Genomic DNA, 23,139 nt, shown 5'->3' on the forward strand with positions numbered 1-23,139 from the left:
TAGGCAGCCTATTCTAATGAATTACATAATCTGGACTTCTGCACTCTGTACACCATGCTATACATTACATACTCTGTACTGCTGCACCCTCTGCTGTATGTCACATACCCTGGACCACTGCGCTTTAAATGCTGCGATGAACGTTACTAACTCGGGACTGGTGTATACTTCACATTGTGTGTTACATTACATATTTTAAACTGCTGCAGCCTATAGACTATGCCGCACATTACATACTTCTGATCATTACCTATTGTATACTGTGCTGCATAATGCGTAATCTGGAACTGTATATTACATACTGCAGAACACTGCAAAGAGTTATATGTTGAATACAGCTTACAACTTCAAGATGCATGTTTTGCTTTATATTACCTAGTCTGGAGCACTGTGGTCTGTATGCTGTGTTGTATGATACTCTTGACCATTACAATCTGTATGGTATACTATACATGGTGTACCCCAAGCTGCTGAACCGTATTATAGGTTACACTTCCCAAACCACTGTGTTGTACATTTATACTACTAGCAATTTAATGGGAATGTTATTGGAATGAAACATGCGTCTTGATAATGAGGAACGTCATGCCCTACCAGGAACAGCCATACTTTTGCTAGTATATCATTACAATGACAATATTCACATAAAATCGGGGTATTTCATATAATAATGCATGGTTGGGATATTCAAATCAAGTTGATGTCTTGATATCAGGTTGATCTCATTTATTCATATTTACATGTATATATAACAAAACATTGAAATGACAACCATTCCCTTTATCCAATCTGACAGTCTTCTATGGTCACAAGGTGCTTCTTTCACAACTCTACATTGTTGCCTAGACTCATTTGTAATGGTGTTCTTGTTCTGTATCTATGTATCCTCATCTAGCTTTGCTTGTTTGCTTAATTAACTTTTGTTATTTAGCCGCTGCAGGATTGTATATATATTCAGTTATCTCTAGGACAACGTACCTGATAAGGAGAATTGAGTATTCTCAAACGTTTGCACTAGGGGCTCATTCACACAGCCATTCATGGTAGTACATTGCCCAGATCAGCGTATTTCTGCAGTGTGTATGGCCAAGTGTTTTCGATTAACTGCGGCAGTTTAGGTATTCAGCCCTGGACGCAAAAAGTCTGCACACAAAGCCGCTAATCTGTCCCTAGCAGCATGTAATCACTCCTTTGGCAATTACATGCAAACACCTGCCATTGATTTGCACAGGCTTCCTGCCTGCAGCTAATTGGAACACATCCACAGAGGATCTTTACCCATATCTTGGAAACAACAACAAAGGCACATTTAGAAAGGTTTAGTAATGACAATCTACAAACAGATATTTCTAGATAGTTTCCGGCTTCGTATTCTTTGCATACCTTATTTTTCTATTCCTCCCCATTCTTCTCACAGTGGCCATTTTTACTACCTGGAACTCTGGTACATGTGACTAGGACATGTGACCATGCAAATCATCTCAGGGGAGGAAAATGCCTTTCTCTGCCGCCCCAATGGAGCATAAAATATGATATGCATAGCCTCAGTTAATTGTTACATTAATGTAGATGAGAGTTTATATAGTTTATTCTTTAAATCACTTTCCTATGGCTATTCTAGTTAGTTCATATGCTGCCATCTAGTGGCCTTTTTTGGTATCAAACATGTTTTCTGTGTTCCCTTCCCTCACATTGACACATTTCCTCCTGTGTGTATGCCCAGCCAAGAACCAATCACAAGAAGGCTTATTAAGGAATCAGAATTTTAATTCTTTAACAACTATAACTGTGCAGGCTTACCCACAGCATGGCAATGTTAAACAGGAGCAATGGGACAGATTGTGCCACAAGCTGCTCTAAAGTCGCACTTTGATAGACTAAGCCTGCATTCACACCTAGGTGTCTTTGTGCACAATTTCGTCTAGCGTGTTTTGCGCAGTCTTGCACATGTTTACGCGCGCACATGAAGGCGTGTCTTAGCTATCAGATTGAAAGACATTGTGGTCAATGGACAAATTTGCGTTAGAACGCGCAAAAACACGTACAGAGATGGGCAAAACGCTTGTCACACATTTCCAGGAATTTGCATTGAAGTCTATGGGGCCAAATGCACTGTAAAGTGCCTGAAAGAAGCTCCTGTACTTTTTCCAGCGACAGGCGTTTTACAGCTTGCGCCAAAACGCTTAAGTGTGAACAGGGGCCGTTGAAATGAATGGGATTTCTTGTGTAGAGATTTTTTTCGCACGACAAAACACCTAGATGTGAATGGGGGCTAAATCCTGACCCTAACCACTTCTTTTTTATGCGACGGTTTAGCAGACCTTGCAAATCTGTCGCAGTCCTTGCAAATCTGTTGCATTTGGTTGCCCAGGATCTCAGACACATGGGGTCATCAATGCTTACAAGAGTTGACTGCGGAATCCCCCACCACTGTCAGAATACCTGAGGGATGGGGGCAGAAGGGTGCTGACAGAGGCACCCACTGTGCGAATTTCAGCTGGTTCATTAAGAACTGGTCAAAATTTGCTGCGTGTATAGCCTACTTATGTTGCTTGAGAAATGTCCCCTATAGCAGTGGTTCTCAACCTGTGTAACCTCAGGACCCACATTTGTCCTTGGTCATTAAGTGGTGACCCAAGTCACACTGCAATGGAACGCACGGCATTGCGGTACTGTGCGTTCTGGTGCGGGGGATTGAACTGTGGGCTGGAGGTCTGTTTGGGGTGCCATTACAAGATCTGGAGTGGATCCTCAGCCCGGGGTCCAGTGCTGGGCTGCTGTGCTGTGACAGAGCTCCATTCATACATGCATTGCTATTAGCACTCCCATACGCGCCCAGAATATGACGTCACTCCGGTCCAGGCACCTCTAGAGGGCACGTGACGGAGTTGTAAGCAATGCATGTATGGATGGAGCTCCCTCGTGGCTCTAGCTCCAGCCCACCCCACCTCACGCTGACACTCGACGCCAGGCAGCATATTCTGAATGGCTGCTCTGTGTGAGAACTGACATTGCTGCACTAGGAGGCGGCTAGGAGACTCTCACCTAGAAAAGTGGAAGGCACACGGCGACCCACTGAACATGGGGTGCGACCCACCATTTGAGAACCAAGGCCCTACAGTATGTCTCCTTCAATAAAAAGCTGCTTGGTCACCCTTTTTAAACATTTTCACATACATTCCCACTTTAAGTTTGACAGTTTTAGCCTGTCACCTACCTGACATCACACAATGCACACTTGGAAGATACCAGATAGTATTGTGTGAGATCAGACAACTGGTTGACAGGCGGCAGCTATCAGACTTCACGTGACCTCTGTTCTTCGGTTTGGCTGAGCATATATGTTTGCAATGCATATGTAAATTGTTCTCACCATAAAAACAGTAGGGAAAAGTGTCATGCCGAGGTGTTTAACTGACAGAAAAAGGTCTTGCTAGTTCAAGGTCTCCATGGCAACTGTTCAAGTCAAGGAAAACATTCCATGTTCCACAGCTATATAAAAGGTGACAGCTGAAGTGCAATTACAGTGTCTTTTAGGTGTTTCAGAATGGAACATTTTAGCTTCTAAAGGTGCCCACAGACATGAGATGACAATTTCCTGATCTGGCGGAGGTTTGCCGGGGGGAAAAGTGATGGGAGGGGGGATCTGAAAAGCCTTGTCATGTGCTATATCGTTGATGAGTCGGTGCTGGAGGTGTCCGCAGGGAGCCTCACTCATCCTCCATAGATCAAACACAAAAGGTAGCACAAGGTCACCATTTGTACTTAAATACCTGGTGGTTGATATACATACCAAACGGTGGACAGATTGTGCCTACAACCATGATCCAATATTTATGGAGGCATTAAAACTGTACTGCAGTCAGACAGCAGAATACATATAAGGATTTGTATTCCTTTCCATCCACTCACGGATATACACAGCTCTGTCACACAATACAGCTCTGTCAAACAGGACAGAGACCAGATTTCTCTGCTGCAGATAAAGCTGTTGTTATCTGGGGGGAAAATAATACACTCACTACATAAAAGGATTAGTTTAGGGATTGACTTAGGGAAAAGTAAATTGATTGCATTATGAAAAACAACTCTAGTATGTATTCCTATTCCAATGCTGATGTTATAACAGGATAGTATATGCTGGGACTTTACAACTCCTTTACGCTACAGGCAAACTCTAACATAAGCTTTAACATGTTAATGTCATTTGAAAATAGCCATTTTAATATTTCCAAATCTGCAGCTTTCATTAAAATAACAATAAATGATTCAGCCAAGAAGGCCCTTGTTTAAGCACTCCCCGTTCTAAGGTAACAACTTTATGTCTCTCTCGAATTGTGATCCTGCATTGGCACCCTGCCATGTCATACAAACTACAAGCAGCTGTTTTGACACACATTATACACCTGATACACTGTTGTCACCATCAGGAAGTGTGCCATGAGAATTGATATGCAGCAATCTCTGAGGCCTTGTTCACACCGAAAGCGTGTGCGTTCCAGAGCGGTAGCTGCTGGAACGCACTGCGATCGCTAAGAAACTTCTCCCTACGTTCTGGGGCGGGAGGGGGCGTGGAGGTGCATTCAATTCAATGGCACCGCTTCCACGCCCCCCGGCCGCAGTGCGATCAGACGCGTGGCAAAACTTTGCTAGCGTTGCGTTCCACTGCAAACGCAAAAAATAGGGCTTTCTCTATTTTTTTGCGTTTGCAGTGGAACGCAACGCTAGCAAAGTTTTGCCACGCGTCTGATCGCACTGCGGCCGGGGGGCGTGGAAGCGGTGCCATTGAATTCAATGCACCGCCCGCCCCAGAACGCGGGGAGAAGTTTCTTAGCGATCGCGGTGCGTTCCAGCAGCAACCGCTCTGGAACGCACACGCTTTCGGTGTGAACAAGCCCTCAGGGCTTGTTCACACCAATTCCGGAACAGATCTGCACAGGTTTCTGCACATGCAGTGCGTTTTGCTGCGTTTCACTCAGTTTTTGGGGTATTATGTGGCCTAAAATGGTCTTTCAGTGCGTTCCAGGGTGTTTGCATGCCTTTTGGTGCGTTCCAGAGCAGAAATAATACGGCATGCTGCATTTTTCCACATGCTCTGAAATTGAGCCTAAAATACCATTGGAATACATGGGATGCATTTTTGATGTGTTCTGTAACTGCTCTGCACCTGCTCCTCGCTTGGTGTGAACAAGCCCTGAAACACATACAGTATACGTAGACAGGAAGTAGATGCAAAGAGGCTGCAGTTGAGCAACAGCGCTGAGATGCAAAAAAGGATTAAAGAAAAGGTAAAAACTGTTTAATTTAAAAAAGGTAATTGTTTATTATACACAGAGCTTTAGCAAACTAAGGCACCCCTCACACCTGAGTATTTCAATGCAGATAACATGTGTTCTGTTACACATGAACATGCATTGTCTTAAGACAGCCCATTCATTTCAATGGACCGCCATTGCATTTCAATGGACCTGAAATTGCACCTGCACCGTTTTGTGTAAAGCAGCACGCCACAACGCATGGCAGTTAGTTACTGTGCATTGAAGGTGCATTCTTTATCAAAATGGCTTTACAACACAACACAGCTTGTGCAGTTCCACGTGCAATGCAATAACGCAAAGTTGCAATGCGCTTGTTACTGCAATACATATAAATACAGCCGACTTTGGGTTTACGTCCACGCTTAACACTTTTACAATCATACCCCTTTAAATTTTACAATAAACTCTGTAAGTATCTGTGAGGTCTGTGACTGCTTGCAGTCCCTTTACTGGTGTTGTTGGAGCGGGGAAATTCCATCTCTTGTGAAGTTATGGGAAATGACTGTCACACAAATGACTAGACGTCTCACAAGATACGTGGTGACAATATTTACTGTTTCACACTACTGGAAAAAAAAAAAAAAGAGACCAAACAGTAAATTCGAGGTACCAAAGTGAACCTTTATAAACTGACTTGCACTCAAGTACTGATTGAGGCTGTTCAATTTCTTGTGCGGTTCCCAAAGCGTGACAATGCTCAACGTGAAGATTTCCATTATATTCAATGGTACCCATTCACACATGAGCGTCGGGCTGCTGCTTGTCCTGTAGAAAAGTATATGAACTTTTTTTTGAGCACAAAAAAAAGTTCAGATTATATTCATATTATGGATGGAATGAAGTGCAATGGATCATTGATGTGCAAATCAGTCTTTCACAGAACCCTAGAGGGATCCCCTCATCACTGGAGGAAGATTATCCAACAGTACGTGCCAATTTTAGAGATGAGGCTGGGCTTGGTGTGAACCCAATTCACCTGAGCCCACTCAAAACTCTGACCGCCACCCCCTCCTCACTACTCAATCTGTGGTGGCATTTGCCATGGGGGCGTTCCCTGCCCCTATGTGACGTATACAGTAATTGCGAGCAAGGGAATGCGCCTCCCCGCGGCTGACTGGGTCAGGAGGAGCGGGTGGTGGTCAGAGTTTTGAGCCGGCTTATGCTAGGCACACAGACTTTTTTTTAAAAAACGTACGATCTGCCTATCTTGCATAGGCAGATCGTACTTGCGATGATCGCAAGCCGCACCCCCCTGAGGGGGCAGGCTTCCAATGACCGCAATGCCGAACGGGCAGTGGGCGCTTGCGCACACCGGCCCGTCCGGCTTTTATCTTACGAACATGCCACACACACGGCGACAATCGTACGATGCTCAGCGGGTTTTCAAACATGTTCGTAAGTTAAAAGTCGTGCGACCTTACAGTAGTAGAGGTCACACGGCTTCCACACACCTTACGATAATCGTACGATCGCAGGATTTCCCGCCATTATTGTACGATTATTGTAAGGTGTGTGGACACCCTTAAGGTGCCCATACACTGCACGATTATCGTACGATACTCGTGCAGTGTATGGGCACCTTAAGGGTGTCCACACACCTTACAATAATCGTACAATAATGGCGGGAAATCCTGCGATCGTACGATTATCGTAAGGTGTGTGGAAGCCGTGTGACCTCTACTACTGTAAGGTCGCACGACTTTTAACTTACGAACATGTTTGAAAACCCGCTGAGCATCGTACGATTGTCGCCGTGTGTGTGGCATGTTCGTAAGATAAAAGCCGGACGGGCCGGTGTGCGCCCCCGCACACTGCCCGTTCAGCATTGCGGTCATCGGAAGCCCGCCCCTCAGGAGGGCGGGCTTGCGATGATCGAGAGTGCGATCTGCCTGTCCAAGATAGGCAGATCGTACGTTTTTTTAATCCCTTTACAACCATCGCAAGACTAAAGTCTTGCGATGGTTGTAGAGTGTATGGCCACCTTTAGGCGAACTCAGATTCACAGCCAGCCCATGGGCCATTACCCAACTCTGCAATCAGCTGGCTGGAAACCACTCTTGAAGTCAAAGTATACTTATGACTTTCTGTAGTTTTATCCTGTTAGTGGAAAAGAACAATATTTATGATCTTCAAACAAAAAGCAAACTCAGATTGTGCCAATTGCAAGATTATCCATCCTTCAAAGCGCTACTATCAATGCAGTGCTTGATTACCTCAGATACAGGCTAATTAAATGTAACATTCAGGAGCTAATCTGTCCAATGTGGGAGTCAGCAGGCACTTTAGAAGTGCAAGTTGACCTTTATAGCATTTTCTAACTATAACATAATTACTGCGGGCTCTTCATCTTCTCAGTTATATTTAATTACCTTTTCCCCTTTATCATCGAATATAACAGTCTTGCATAGTCTACCACACTGCAGGCGACATAAATCTCAGGAGACCACTAGTACAAGAAGAGACTTTTATCCTACATAAGACCCATTTTGTAGGTGAAGCAAACTAAATTTTAAAGTGGAACTCCATCCTAATTTTTTTAGTGGTGGAATGTTGCCATCAGAACAAGGAGTAAGGGGAAATTTCTGTTCAGAACACAACAAAAATGAAACAAAAAAAAAGCAGAGGAGGGGAAGGCTTGAACCTCTATCAGCTTTTTATTGAGGTCTGTGTTTCCACTGGAGTTTTCCATTTAGTCCCTTCAACATGACAGCACTGAAAAGTATAATAAATAATGCTCAACCCAAAGGGCTTCCTATTAGTCAATAAACCCACTATATGGACCATTACAGAGGCTTAGAAAGCACAAGCGGCATGTTCAAGCTCAAACAGGAAAGTTCAGCTAAATCTTTGGATTCCCCGATTGCTTTCACTGAAGGTGCATCATTTCATTGTATGCTCAGTTTTAACTACCTCGGTGTGCACAAGGTGTACCATTGTGAGCCAATGAAAACGTAGGGCTTGTTTACGCTATATCTGCTGAGCTGCGTTTTTGGGTTGCACGGTTAGTTGAAAATCACTACGCTTAAGCACGAGGTGGTGAAGCATTTAAACTGCAGCTTTGCCTGGGTCTCATAAATAATGGCAAATTGTCATCCTTCTACAGGTCTCTGCGTCTAGTTACTGACACATGACTCAGGTAATTGCATCTTCTGGACCTATGAAGTAGCAAGCAACCTATAATATAATATAACATATACCTCGCTCTACCTACTAAGACCGAAGTGGGAAAATGTTGTTCAAAGTTGTCTGTTCTTTACAATTTACTGCATAAGCCCCTTCTGCCCAAAAAACTGCTACCTGCCTGTCAGGAATGTTGTTTTATTTTGAAAGGGCCAAGGTCCTGTGCTGAAGTGAAGTAACTCCTATGCGCATGTGCAGGAGTAGTATCATCATCAAGAGGACAAAGACGCTGAACCCAGAAGAAGACGAGGTAAACATGGAATTGGCGGTGGAGAGGGGAGAGCGGACAGTGCAGAGCTGGAGGGATTGCTTACATGGTAAGTCAGCCATAATATGCTAATATTCTGTTCATACTAGAACAGCATGGCTAAAACCACTGCAGGGTTTTTTTTAGGAAAAGACACTTTACTTCCACTTTAAAGCAAGTTAACTTGCTACCTAGAAGAAATATTTAAAAATACTTCCTAACAACATCGGACTAGTAACATGTATCCAACATACAGTATACAGATGTATAAACTGCCCATGTAGGTAGCAATAAATCCAGTTAAGATATGACTACGCAGACCAATGGTACTTACTAAGAAGTGTACAGAGCAATAAAGATGAACAAAGTGTTGTTACCCAAGTAAAGCAATCACATTTCACTTAATGCAAATCGGACCTATCTTCACAATTCAGACTTTACATGACAATCCCATTATTATTTCCAGAAAACACCTCTTTCTTTTAATAGATACACTATACCCCTGCTGCTGAGCAACCCCTAACATGAAGTGGTCTCTGGTTACCAAGAGCAATATTGGTGTTTCAGGTCATTAGAATCTGCCGAGAGTCTATTGTTTTCAAACAGACCTGTCTGGGGGATTAGAAGGGAGATAAAAAGGATTGGCAAGGAACAACCATTATTGATGCCCACGTGTACATATATCATTAATAAGGTTTTTAAAACATTAATAGGATTGTGTCAAATAAGCTAAATTAATTCACAGGTAGATAGAGATAGAACAAAGCCACGGGTAAAAGAATAAGTACTTAACTTTCTGCTGGGTGGTGAGCCAAATCTTTGAGTGCATGTTTCAGGCACTATCCAACACTTCTGGATGTGTTCAACAAGGTGCTCCCTGTTAGCAGCTGTAGTTCCTCCAGCCACTGTTCTCTGTAGAGACTTAGGGGTTGGCAGGAGAACCTACAGCGGTAAGTGGGGAACATACTATCCAGTATACCTGGAAGCACCCGGAGATTTTAAAAACTGTGAGGATTACGCTCATCACTTATTCTTTTACAGGGTGGCTTTGACCGATCTTTGTTAAAAAGGCAACACGCTCACCTTTGCTTTATATAGTAGATATAACTATGTACTGTTAAAGTGCATAGTTATATTAAAAGTTCTGTACAGTTCTTCCCCATTCCCCCAAAACCTGTTTACCACAAAGCACACCTCAGATGCATCACTAACACTTTATATTGCCTTGCTTTCTGCTGTCCTGGGCTGTGCTTACATTTGGATATCCTCCAGGTCTAAAGAGATGAATGGGAGAGCCCAATAACTGTACCTTACAGAAGAATTCTGACCGGTTGTTATAGCTTACTACATTTGTCTTGCTGCAGAGTGTAAATAAAGACAAACAAGGTAACATTATTCAGAAAATCACAGGAACATGTGCCATAACTTTTTGATACAGAGCACAGAGATCTCTTCTCCTCCTCACAGAATGATATAAAGAACACATACCTCTGATACTCCCACTGAAATCTGAGGAACAACTCCGAGAACTAGCCAGGCTCAGAAGATCAAAAAAGCTCTGTCTACAAAACAAAGAACACAAATCTCAATTGTACTGCAAAACAGAAAATGGTGGTAATCTCAGTTCACATTGTGGGATTTTCACTGGAAAAGTCCTCAAATCCCATTGTTTTCCTCAATATGTTTATATAAAGTGTCAGTCTACATACAATAATGATTCAGTTATGGGTAAATGCTAAGGAATTGCCATCATTTATGGTAAATGGCCACTAACCCCCTCAGTACAGCACATATGGCAAATATTCATAAAGGAAAGAAGAGACAAGTGTGTGGTCCCTGGTGCGGTAAACTCACATATACTGCATAAAATATCCTTTTTTTCATTCATTTTATTGATGCAGGTGGGGGCCCTTTTTTTCTTATTTACAAATCTGAAGGTACCCTTTAGGGCCCATTCACATTTGTCCGTCTTGGTGTGTTGCATTAATACACACGCTTTACTGCACCATACCAAAAAAGGGTGAATAGGTCCTCAATGATTATTAAAAAATACATACCTGGGACAGAAGAGTCAAGAAAGTAGGCCTGTGGCTATGCTATAGACATGAAGTATTTACATATTCTTAAGAAACAGTAAATTTGCTTTAAGTCCTCACAAAGCTCTGTAGCTGTAGGAACTGTGAACTAATTCATCGTCAATGTTCACGGCAGAAACACTTTCACGTTTATTTTAGCAACTCCGCTCCTTCTGCTCCCCCTTCCACCCGTGGGGTGGTAGCCTGACAGCTTTTAAATGCATATTCTACCTTTCTGACCATGTTTCATGATACACCCATACTGTATATAGGGCGTAACATGAAAAATGGCTGCATTACCCAAGCCTTAAATCGCTCCCCTCTCCCCATTTACCTGAATTGCCGGGTGCTTCTCCCTGGCGTGTCCTGTTTTAATTTAGTATGGCTGCATCATTAATTCACAGGGATCTATGAATGGGAAGACCACAAGTCCCATCTCCCAGCACAGGGACTCACAGATGGTACCAGCACAAGTCCTGAGATGCCACCGCACTTGCCGTCTATTGTTTACTTCCTCCAGTCCCATGACAGAAGGTCTTGGGCTGGGGGTAAACTATGCAGGAGTCCGTGCAATGCCCCTGCAACATGCTGATCGTGGTTGTAATGCTCTGCAGGCTTGAATGCATAAATCTTTTTTATGTGGGTGCATTTAATAGATTTGTTGTAAAAGGTGAACTATGCCTTTAATATTTAATGTTAACACAGAGCAGATTCTCTGGAAGAGGTAGAGTAGAATGTTTAGGCCTCATTCACACGAGAAAAGGCCGGCACGTACAGCTCTGTGTTGCGTGCACGGCCGTTTCGGGCAGCTCCCGGGAAGGACAGGTGCTGCGTGTGATTAGTACGCAGCCCCTATCCTTCTCTATGGGAGTACGCGGCCATACGCCGCCCTATGCTCACCTCAAGTGCAGGTCTGTACGGGTGTGGGTGTCCCGGCTCGGACGCAGACAGAATCCATCTTGTCAGCGTATGAGTACGGACACCCGCACAGACGTGCAGGGGGGGTGAGCATAGGGCGGTGTATGGCCACGTACTCCCATAGAGAATGACAGGGGCTGCGTACTAATCCCACCGATACGGCCGTGAAAGCAGCATGGAGCTGTACGTACCGGCATTTTCTTGTGTGAATGAAGCCTTAGACTCACCTGAACAATTTCAGCACTTCTGTTGTGAACTTTGAGGATGAATTGTTCTTCAGTACCTACAGCTACAGTGGTCAGTGATGTGTTGTTTTAAAGCACATTTAAACCTTGTTCACAATACCCACATTGCAGTACAACACAAACGTTACTGCAACACGTGGCAGCAGAGTATTGGTGTGTTGTTGCGCAATTAATTTTGAATGACACCCCAACACACCTGTGTTACAGTGCATTATATGCATTGTAGTACTGCAAAAAGAGTGCAGCAGGACCTAAATTTCCCCCCATTAAAGAAGAACTCCAGGCAGAATTATTCTTAACCATTGCAGTGGGGCTATCCCTGCATTTAAAGGGTTACATGCTCATTTTTATTTCATGAAAATAAAACAGTTATACTCGCCTGAAGCTCATAGGCTGGTTGTTGACCAAACCCTGCAGCCTCTCTCCCCCCCTGCGCTCCGGCCATCTAAGGTCCTGTGAGTTATACCATCCTTTATAGTGTATAGGACGTGAGTACACCGGGAGACATTCCATCATTGGACCAGAGGATAAGAGACAGGCAGCAGGGACCGGTTCATCTTGTGTCTCAAAACATGCGCCGCAGTACAGTACATCCTTACTGCTTGTTAAAAATATATAAATATTTGAATGTCCATAGCCTGACCACAGTTCAACTTTAAGACCAGAAGAAGGAAATAGATTTAATGGAGTTCTGTTAACATCCATGATCTAGTTCATCTGATAGGTGCTGCGGCAAGCACTCCCTCCCTTGGGTCCTGCTGGAGCCACAGTCAGTACAATGGCTTGAGAATAATTCATAAACAGAGGTTTATAGGGATATGAAAGGAGCAGAGAAGGAAGTGCTAGGTGGGGCCTTACAGCTGAACAGAGATTAGTGAGATTTACACATTTATTTATGCAGTACACACTAAACCTTTTACTAGTTTTAATCACAGTAGGAAAAGTTTAAAGGCCCCGTCACATTATATAGCTAGATGTGTTCCCCTTCCAGAGATCGTTTCTTGTGGTTACTAGGGCATGTAGGGCAAGGTGGCAGTGTCCCTTTGCAGCTCCTTGCTCCTCAGCAGCCATATGTGTTGGCGAGCAGTGATGTGAAGCCACCAGTCATATGACAGAGCCCAGACCAAGAGATTGATTCAAGATCCAGGTACCGCCACAGGAGAGCAGGTCGCATATTTCTCCAAACCTGGAAATGCTTGGTATTCTCACCAGCCGCAGAGATGCAGGCATCTACAAGGGTAAGGTATATTCCCAATCCCCATAACGTATGCGGGTTGGAATTCTCTTTCCAGAAGCACTGTCACTCTCCCTGCATTGGCAAATTGACCATATCTCTTTAAGAAATTCGATCTACACAACAAAACGTGTGAATATCATACACGATTGACGTCACTTTATAGATCTTTCAGGCTTTAGTTTAGGCTAGCAATATTGTCATTGATTCTTTGGAAGAATGTAGTTACCAATAAAACTAATGAGCAATTGGATGCAGTTCACTGACTAGTTATGGCTTGTGGATATCACCTCCAGTAGATGAAATCATGCATAAAGGATTAAACACCCTGATCTGTAATAACACCAGACGGTGTGTCATATGAGTGTGTAGAAGTCTGCGGTTTCTAGATTTAATTCCAGCGTCCTACTTTTGTATCACGTATAAGAATCCCTTACAAATAACAATCACACAGCCCCTTATACGGCTGCTATACAAACACAGCCAACACTCCAAAGTACCCACACATTTGGTAAAATATATCTCGCTCGCCCACAAATGCCTCCTATTGCGAACAGAAAATGTGCGCTGATCTACTTAAATGCCGGCATATCAGTTTTTAAAAGATAAATAAGTCATTGTTTACATTGAAGTGTGTATGTTATACTGTCAATCATCATAGTGTCATTTACATGTATGTTCCATCCCCACTAAACACAGACTTCCTGGCTGAAACTGGCACATGGTACAACCCGAGATTTTTAAAGCTGAATTCCAGGCACATCTAATATATGTATTCATTAATAAATCATTTATTAAACGCAACTGGTGCAAGTACCTGAATTTGACTTTCAGCCCCTTCCAATCCCCAATACAGCAGCACTTAGACTGGGAAAGGAGGGGCTGGACTGGGAGCCGATGAGGTGTGTTGCATGCAAATGTGTTGACAAGGAACATGCTGATATGCATAGAGTGAGCAGGGAGATAACTTCATCCGTCTGCTGCTGCTCTTTCCCTGTCCAGTCATCAGGTTGGGGGCCAGCAGGGCTATGTAGATCTCAGAAGATACGATAACTAAATGGGTCCATACATGACTCCATATAATGATCACCTTAAAGGTGCCCATACACTGCTTGATTCTCGTACGAGAATCACGGGAAATCCAGCGATCGTACGAGAATCGAGCAGTGTGAACGGAGACGTGCGACCGTTGCTACTGTACGGTCGCACGTCTTTTGTCTAAGGAGCACGCTAGAAAATCGTACGATTTTCGGCTGGTTTGAACGGTGCTCGGGAGACAAATGCCGAACGGGCCGGTGTGCGCACGCGCACACTGCCCGTTCAGCATTGCGGTCATCGGAAGCCCGCCCCTCAGGAGGGCGGGCTTGCGATGATCGGGAGTACGATCTGCCTGTCCAAGATGGGCAGATCGTACGTTTTTTTAATCACTTTAAAACCATCGCAAGACTAAGGTCTTGCGATGGTTGTACAGTGTATGGCCACCTTTAGGCCTGGAATTGCAATTGGCAGCAGAGTCCAATCAAATCCTTAACCCATTCTAAGCCATGATGAAGGAGAAGTATTGCTGCCCCTGAAACACGTTGGCTGTGTTTGTTTGATCTAATTGTGAACAATTAAAGGCACTTTTTGACACTTTTGCCTTTTTAATTTGGCGCCTTTTATTTCTAAACGCTCTTTTTTTTAAATCCATTTTGCAACACTTTTAAAGTTGCATTTTTTGCACCTGTGAGAAAAGCCTCAGATGAAAGCTTGCCTTTCCTAACTCCAGGTATGCATGTTAGTTTTGTGGCAATGACATACCTCACAGTGTAGCTAAACAAGTTTTGCTTCTCTGCCCAGGAGCTTCTCGAGTGGCCTAAAGCTGGTCATACACTGCTTGAATTGTATTCTTCTGCTGCTGTGTGTGGCTGAGCTGGAACCACCCGGCTTCGGCTTGGCAAAAGTCATTTATTTCATCAACTTTTGTCAAAGCAACTGGCTGCAAACCTGTCTGCTCAACAGTGACTGCAGCCAATTAGCTACAGTCACTCTTCGCTTATTCTGACAGCAGTGGGCGCCAGCTGTCACAATACAATAGCCCATCAGGAGAGACTGAGGGCCTGTGCACACCACATGTGCGCATTAATTGCACGCTTTCTTGCGATTAACGTATGTACGGCTCAACGCACCTACCGTGCACTAACCACTTGCTGTCCGGAGCAATTTCTTAATGTCTGCACACACATGACAAAATCAGAATTTTCGACTGGGAAACAATTATATATTTTCTGAAAGCAGAAATGCTATTTGCAATTTTGTACGTCACACGGTATTTGCGCAAATGTTTATCAAACCAGTATTTTTAGGATAAAATACACTATAATGACTTTAGTGCACAGAAACAGAATACCCAATTTTTTGGTAAAATATAAAAGACGGGGTCACGTCGGGTAAACAGATACCAAACATGTCAAGCCTTAAAATTGTGTTCGCCCGTGAAACTGCAAAAAAAAATTCCCATAGGGGACACTTCAAAAGCTTTAACCGCTCATCAGTTTAGTATTAACAGTGATTGATGGCCCTAGACTTATTGCTCTCTCACTTTATTGCTCTCATATCGTTCGTGGCGATATGTTACATGTGTGGTGCAATTTTTGTTTTTGCGTGTAGGCGCACCCGAAGCATGTTTGTGTTTGTATGAGCCTGTACATGGTGGTGGGGGACTTTATGTTACTTTAATTTTTGTTTTTTTTTACAATTAACTTTATTGCTATAACATAGGAGCCTAACAAGCACAGGGACACCCGAAGTGAGGTAATACAGCGGCTACAAGCTTGCTGATCTCCCTCTGATCGATGAGGAGAGACCCGTCGTGCCGTTACCGGGTCCACATGGGGGACAGTGAAGCCTGGAGTAGCCGGCAGCGGCGCCGGAGGGGGAGGAGCACACTCCACTGCACGGTAAAAGCGATTGGCCGGCTGTATAGCCACCTGATCGCTTGTATCTGAACAACAATCGCCGGCTGTTTACAACGGTATCAAGAACACAGCTGCAGCAGCTTTGTTCTTGGTAAAACCGATTCAGGGGCTGGGCGTTTATTTATGTTTACCCGCCTGAAGTGATTAATAGTGCAGGAGGCGCAGTGCGTTGCCATTCATTTGAATGCACTGCAATGCATGACCTACTTTTTTAATTGCCCTGCAAACACACAGTATTGCGGTACAACGTGTTGCAGCGCAGTCAAGCACATTGCAGATGGAAGGTGCATTTGGGGTGCCATTTAATGTGATCACGTGATTAATCCACCTATGTGGTGAGAACAAGCTCTTAGCGTGGATGGAAAAATCTTTTTTTCCGGTCAAGCTAAATAGGGACTTTACCCATATCTTAAAAAAAAACAACAAAGGCACCTTTAGAAATGTTTAGTAATGACAATACATACTTCTAGATAATTGTAGACTTTTTATTTTTTGCATAGCTTATTTTTCTTTTCATCTCCAGTGTGCCGCCCCAATGGGGCATAGAAATTTATTTGGATAGAATTTATATAGTGTGTTTTCCCTATCCACCATTTTCTATGGCCATTCTATATGTTAGTTATATGCTGCCATCTAGTGGCCTTTTGTAATAATGCACCTGTTTTTCTGTATTCCTTTCCTCATGTGATGACACATTTCCTCTGTATGTAAGCCCCACCCTTCTTCTTGTTGGTCAGTATTTCCTGTGTCATGGCCACAGCTAACAGCCACATGTAATAAGGACACATGTACTCTGCATAGTACCGTAGGAAAGGCACCATCTTTTGACCGCATAATACTGAAAACCATCCATCTGCTGTAACCTGTTGTCTGTTGTACAGAATAAAGCAACCTTTGTGGACGAGCACGGTATTGCTGAGTTCAGCTATCTGACAAGGATTGTCCGCGGTGATTGTATCTGCTTATACAGGCCAGGCATAGAGGTCTCAGCAAGGGATATATCGCTATCACAACAATCGGAGTCAGAATATCCAGTCTTCTGACAGTGGCTATTTTAAACTAAGGGCAAGTTACTAGAACTACCTTTACTTCCTGGAACTCTGGCACATGTGACTAGACATGTGACTAGGACATCTGACCATGCACATCATCTCAGGGGAGGAAAATGCCTTTCCCTGAGATCTCATGAGATTTCCCAGCAATGCTCTGCTGATGTAACCTTCACAGAATGCAATGATTGGGCACATTACAACATCTGTGCCAAAGTGGACCAGGAAGTTGAAAAAAATAAATTGTAAGTATAATAAAAATGTATTTGTTGAGCTGATAAATGTAAGATGTATTCATATCAGCATGCAAAGCTGTATGCTGAAGTAATTTTTAGTCAAAGGGGGAAAAGGTTTGCTTGAAGGCTCTGTTCACACATAGGTGTTTTGTCGCTAAGTGCAACAAAACACTCAAGACAAAGAATCCCATTTCTATGGCCCCTGTTCACACCTGAAAATCTGTTGTGCACAAAGTTTCCCATTGAAGTCTATGGGGACAAAAAAGCTGTTCTCTGCCAAAAAGTAGCTCATGTACTTTTTCCAGTGCTCTGCGTTATTCTGCTTGTGACAACATTTTCAGCTGTGAAAAGGGGCCATAGAAATGAATGGGATTCTTTGTCTTGAGTGTTTTGTCACGCTTACCTTTGAGCAACAGAAAAATGCCTTGGTGTGAACAGAGACTGAGGCAGGTGATACACCGCTCTATTTTTTTGCTTTCAACCCTGCTCAATAGAGCAGATTCCTCCATCAACTCTGCGAGCGCGTTGATGGAGGAATCCCTCGTTTTTTTTGTATTTGGCTGCCGACCACTGTCAGAGTACCCAAACAGAGCCGGTAGCCAATCTGTTCCTATGAAGATTTTCCGACTGACTCCTTCGATCAGCTGATCGACGGATGCCGCCCGAAAGGGTGCTGACAGCGGCACCTACTGTGCAAATTTTAGCCAGTTCCTCAAGAATCGTCCAAAATTCGCACAGTGTATGGCCACCTTAAGAGTTTGATATGGGCAACTTCCACTAGGGGCTTCTCAGACAAGTATTTTGGTTTGTTACTACTTTGCATTACGATAGAAAAATAGATTTGCATAATTCAGAGACTTTTGAGACAGGAGTTATTTATTTTCACTGCAGAGTCTATTCTCTACTCATTAAACCATGCTCTACCCAATTATCACAGGTACAGGATACCGTGATAATCGTGATTCTGTTGTATGACATGTGAAAACCCCAAAATGTATTGCTAGGCAAACACTTCATTTTCATGGTAACTGTGAAAGCGCTATATAACATAATTATGCAGCATATGCATAAACAGGTAAAGTAAGTGAATAAGCCATAAAACATGGTAGTTTTGGTCTCCCTTCAACAGAATACAGATATGAATATAAATGAATGAAAAGGTCAGTCAGCAACTTGTTCGATACACATTTTAAAGCTCAGGCTACCCTGGCAACACAATCCTTTTGCTGCTTGCAGACAGTCGCCCGTTGTGTGGCACACTAAAAATCAGTGTGCTGCTACTAAGGGGACAGTCAGTAAGTAGTTAAATATCTCATTTAACCCTAATTTGTAAGAAGCATGAGCTACCTGACTGCTGGGCTCTGTCCAGCCCTGTAATAAAATGATGTAAATCATGTAAATCAGTGGTTCGCAGAGTGCATGGTAGGTGTGATTGCGTGGTACAGTTTATTGCACTGTACTAGTGTGAACGGACCCTCAAAACACTTACATACATACACAGACACAATCTCACACACTCGCAGACATTTACACACATATACATTCCCCAAATTTTTTTTATTTTTCTTAAGATCCACCCAGTCTCCCTACTTAACGAGGTCTGGAGTGGATCCTCAGCCTGGGGTCCGGTGCGGGCTGCTGTGCTGTGATGGAGCTCCATCCATATGTGCATTGCTGGTACAGTTCCCTTGCACACCCTGTAGAGGTGTCGGGAGCCAGAATGTGACATCAGTCCGGTCCAGGCACCTCTACAGGGCATGCGAGGGAGCTGTAAGCAATGCATGTATGGATGGAGCTCCTTCCCAGCCATAGCCCCAGCCCACCCCACCCCAAGCTGACACTCGGCGCTGGGGAGCATATTTTGAATGGCTGCTTGGTGCAAAAACTGACAGTGCTGCGCAAGGGGGAGGCTGAGGAGCCTCTCACCTAACACAGTGGAAGGCACGCGACCCACTTTTGGGTCATGGCCCACCAGTTGAGAACCAAGGATATAAATGATGCCCTAGACCAGGGGTGCCCACAATTTGTGTGTTAAGATCTACTTTTCCAATGTCGAGCTACATGAGATCTACCAACAAAAAGAAAAAACTCCCTCAGTCTCTCTCTCCTGGCTGTCTCTCCTGGCTGTCTCTCCTTGCTCTCCTGGCTGTCTTTCCTTGCTCTCCTGGCTGTCTCTCCTCGCTCCCCTGGCTGTCTCTCTCCTGGCTGTCTTTTCTCGCTCTCTCTCTCTCTCATGGTTGTCATTCCTCGTTTTCTCTCTTGGCTGTCTCTCTTCGCTCTCTTGGCTGTCTTTCCTTGCTCTCTCCCCTGGCTGTCTCTCCCCTGGCTCACCTTACTGTATTTTGCAAACAGTGTAGTGCAACAGGCTGTGTAAACTAATATTCTTTGATGTAATACATAGCACTTCAACCACCAGTATCCCCCAGAAAGGTGTCAGGGAGCTTGGCTCAGCAGACTCAGGCTAATAGGTAATCATGTGTGCACAGCTAAATAAATAGACCAAAATGGAATAAAGGGGCCGCCATTCACACCCTTCCTGATCTACCAGCATCAGCTTTGAGAGCTACTGGTCGATCACGATCTACCTAATGGTCACCCCTGCCCTAGACCAATTCTTCTCATTCCAGCACGTATGGAGATACATAATATGTGTAGCAAAATCTCCCATTACGCATGCGAGCATGAGCATTTGCATTTATATGTGTGCTTGGGTGGGGTGTGAGGCTTTTCATTTTTTAATTCATTTTTTATATTATTAATTTATTTTATTTTTTCAATGTATTTATTTATTTATTTTTTAAACATTCCATATTTTTCCACCTAACTCTATTGCTATCACAAGGGGGCTGATAAGCCCCCAATCTGATAGCATGTAGTAACAGGTACTCTTAATGGAAACATTGGGGAAGATCCCTAATGCCTCATCTGCACTCCTGTCAAAAGGAGTCAAGCACAAACAGTGCCCAATCCCCTTGTTTTCCTCAGCAAAGCCACCATGTTCTGACAACCTGAACCTGGAAGTGCTTAGAGCAGAGTGCTTCCGCATTCATTCATTGCAGACGTTCTTCAATCTGCTCCCGCTCACCATCCTGAGAACCATACAGGGGAAGAGTGGGGATGGGATTGCTGCCCCTAAATGTAAATGTGATTGGGCAGTTTACAGCCACTCGGATCACTTTTATTTTAAAGCTGGGAGTCTGCATGTAAAATAGAAAACAAGGTCACGACATTGGCAGTTAAAGGGTTAAAGAGTCCTTGTCACTGAGAAGAAGGGAACTGCTGACATGAGGTTCCTGCACAAGTCTATCTGTCCTAGCTGAATCTCAGTCAAATCATCAGCACTTACTGATAAGGCCAAAGCTTGCTTCCCCATTCCAGTGAAGCATCACAGTGATGGTCCCATAAAAATAAAAAAGGGTGGGGGCAAGGTTCAGAAACAATCTCTGAAACTACATCTGGCCACACATGGCTCAGATTCTGGCAATTCCTGTTGAATCGGCCAAAATTCAAGCCGTAGGTGGATTTGCCAGCACTGCCCAACTCCACAAATTCAGTTTAAAAATTGAAGGAGCCGGTTGGAAAATGATCAGCCGAACAGTGACAGCCTCCAATCAGATCCAGTCACTGTACAGATTTTCAGACAGCCGCAGGTGTCGTGGCTGCTTGAATACAATAGCCAGCAGGGGCGATTTCCCCATCCACACTCTTTAGCGAGGATGGAATGAATGGGCTGAAGGAGCTAAATCTAGCTGTATATAACCAGCTTACCTCGAAGTGTCAGAGCTTTGCCGATCAGAATGGCCCAGCATTCAGCCACAATGGGAAGGTTTGAGAGGATGCTGCAGGTATGCACAGACACCTCCACTTTAGTGCCCATTCACTCTGAGCGTTTAATCCCGCGATTTCTGCCGCGATATCGTGCATATTTGCCGCACGGTATCGCGAGAAGTCGCTCGTCCAATGATTTTCTATGGAGCTCGCCTGTCGCTCGTGCAGGACCCTTTTTCCCACGGATGTCGCGCGATATTTTTGCATGCAGCCCGCCGGTAAAGGTCGCGCGATCGTAGCTGGAACGTCGCCCTGAACAGTCACGCTATCTTGGGCGCGCGGAAATCCGCTCGAGGTAAGTGTCGCTCAGTGTGAATGGGGTCTTATACATGCAGCCAGTTGCCCCTAATCCCCCTAGTGACAGGTTCCCTTTAATAAACCAGGCCCTTGGCTGTCGAACTTAAAGCATGTCCTGGTGGTGCTTGTGGGAAGGCATACAGCAGAGGGGAGCTGTAGAAAATGCTAAGTATCCTTTGGAGGCTGGACTTAATGTGTATGTAAATCCTAAAAACAAACTTTTTGTATTTACTCCCTTTTGGTCTGTGAAATATACCATTGAAAGCCTTTTGTTATGTCTGTGCGATAAATGCAACACAAAAAAGTACTTGTTGATCCTGTCAAAAGTCCAGTGAGCTCCTAACTTCCTGTACACCTTGCAGGGTCATCTCAAGCAATGTTATCAACCAGTTTACCTTTGTAAAGTACAGAACTCCCCCCATATTATGGAAATTAGGAGGGGGAGTGTTCTGTAGTCCTAATACGCTGCTCCTCCATAGATACAGTACAGTGAGTGAGTGTTATCACCCTGGGATAGGAAGTGTGTTACTGGCCGGTCCCCCAGGTGAAAATAAGGGATAAAGAACTAATAGAGTCACTACATCTAAGGGCCGGGAGAGCTGCAATATATTACAATTCTGTTCTATGTTTAGATTCCACCTTGGTCAAGGTGCACAAGGAGTTAAAGTGCAACTGAAGACAAAACATTTTTTTTTTTAGTTTTGTATAGAGAGGGATTAGAACACCTGGTTTTTACTCATGTCTGTGTCCCCCTCTTTATTTGTCCTGGTGAGCGTTTTCACTGACAACAGGAAAAGATGGGTAAACTTCCAATGGGGACACTAGTTCTGTTGACCCCGCTGACCACCAGGGATATCCTTCTCTATGGAGGGATTTCCTCTCACTTCCTGTTGTGGCTATCGGACAGGAAGTGAAGGAAAATCTCTCTAATGAGAGAAAGTTGACAATAAAACTGATAACCCCGCCTCGCTCTATCCAAAACTAAAAACTGTCTGTAGTTCTGCTTTAACTATTGATCATATGAGACAAATACTACAAAGACTTTGAAGAAGGGGAAATCCAGATGTCTGGCAAATGGCGAACAAAGATTTTCAATCCAGCGAGCGTGTGGGAGAATCATTCTTTCAACAGGCTTAATAAATTTGGCAAATGTTTCAACAGTTGGCTGATCAGCCCAGCTAGAGCCCAGAACATTGGAATCTTACCGATTTAAAGTGACACTAAACTAAATCCCTTAACTATTCACAAAAATGTATCTTATTTGTGTATCACTCGGCTGTAGATCCTCAAATCATCTCTGAATTGGTGCTGACACTGTCCTTCCTTCTGGAGGGTGGCTACTTTTGTTCCCCATGGTCCCTGTGTGTGTTGTAAAGTAGCCACGGCTCTTTCGCCATACATTTTTGTGAATAGTTCAGGTACTTGAATGTACTTGAATGTATTTTTAAGATACATTGAGTTTAGGGTCACTTTAAATTGTGTGTGTGTGTGTGTGTGTGTGTGTGTGTGTGTGTGTGTGTGTGTGTGTGTGTGTGTGTGTGTGTGTGTGTGTGTG

General features: G+C 43.9%; 1 protein-coding gene across 3 annotated transcripts in view; it reads right to left on the reverse strand.

Moving 5' to 3' along the window:
* Nucleotides 1–23,139, reverse strand: part of DTX3 (deltex E3 ubiquitin ligase 3) — an 86,570-nt gene that overhangs the window by 37,271 nt on the left and 26,160 nt on the right. For all 3 annotated transcript variants that reach the window (XM_018569491.1, XM_018569474.1, XM_018569482.1), the window contains exon 3: nt 10,234–10,307. The gene's annotated coding sequence lies outside the window, so the exon portion shown is untranslated. The remainder of the gene's footprint in view (nt 1–10,233; nt 10,308–23,139) is intronic.

The sequence above is a fragment of the Nanorana parkeri genome, unplaced genomic scaffold (genome assembly GCF_000935625.1).
Source record: "Nanorana parkeri isolate BGI_ZX_2015 unplaced genomic scaffold, ASM93562v1 scaffold35, whole genome shotgun sequence".
Classification (NCBI taxonomy): Eukaryota; Metazoa; Chordata; class Amphibia; order Anura; family Dicroglossidae; genus Nanorana; species Nanorana parkeri.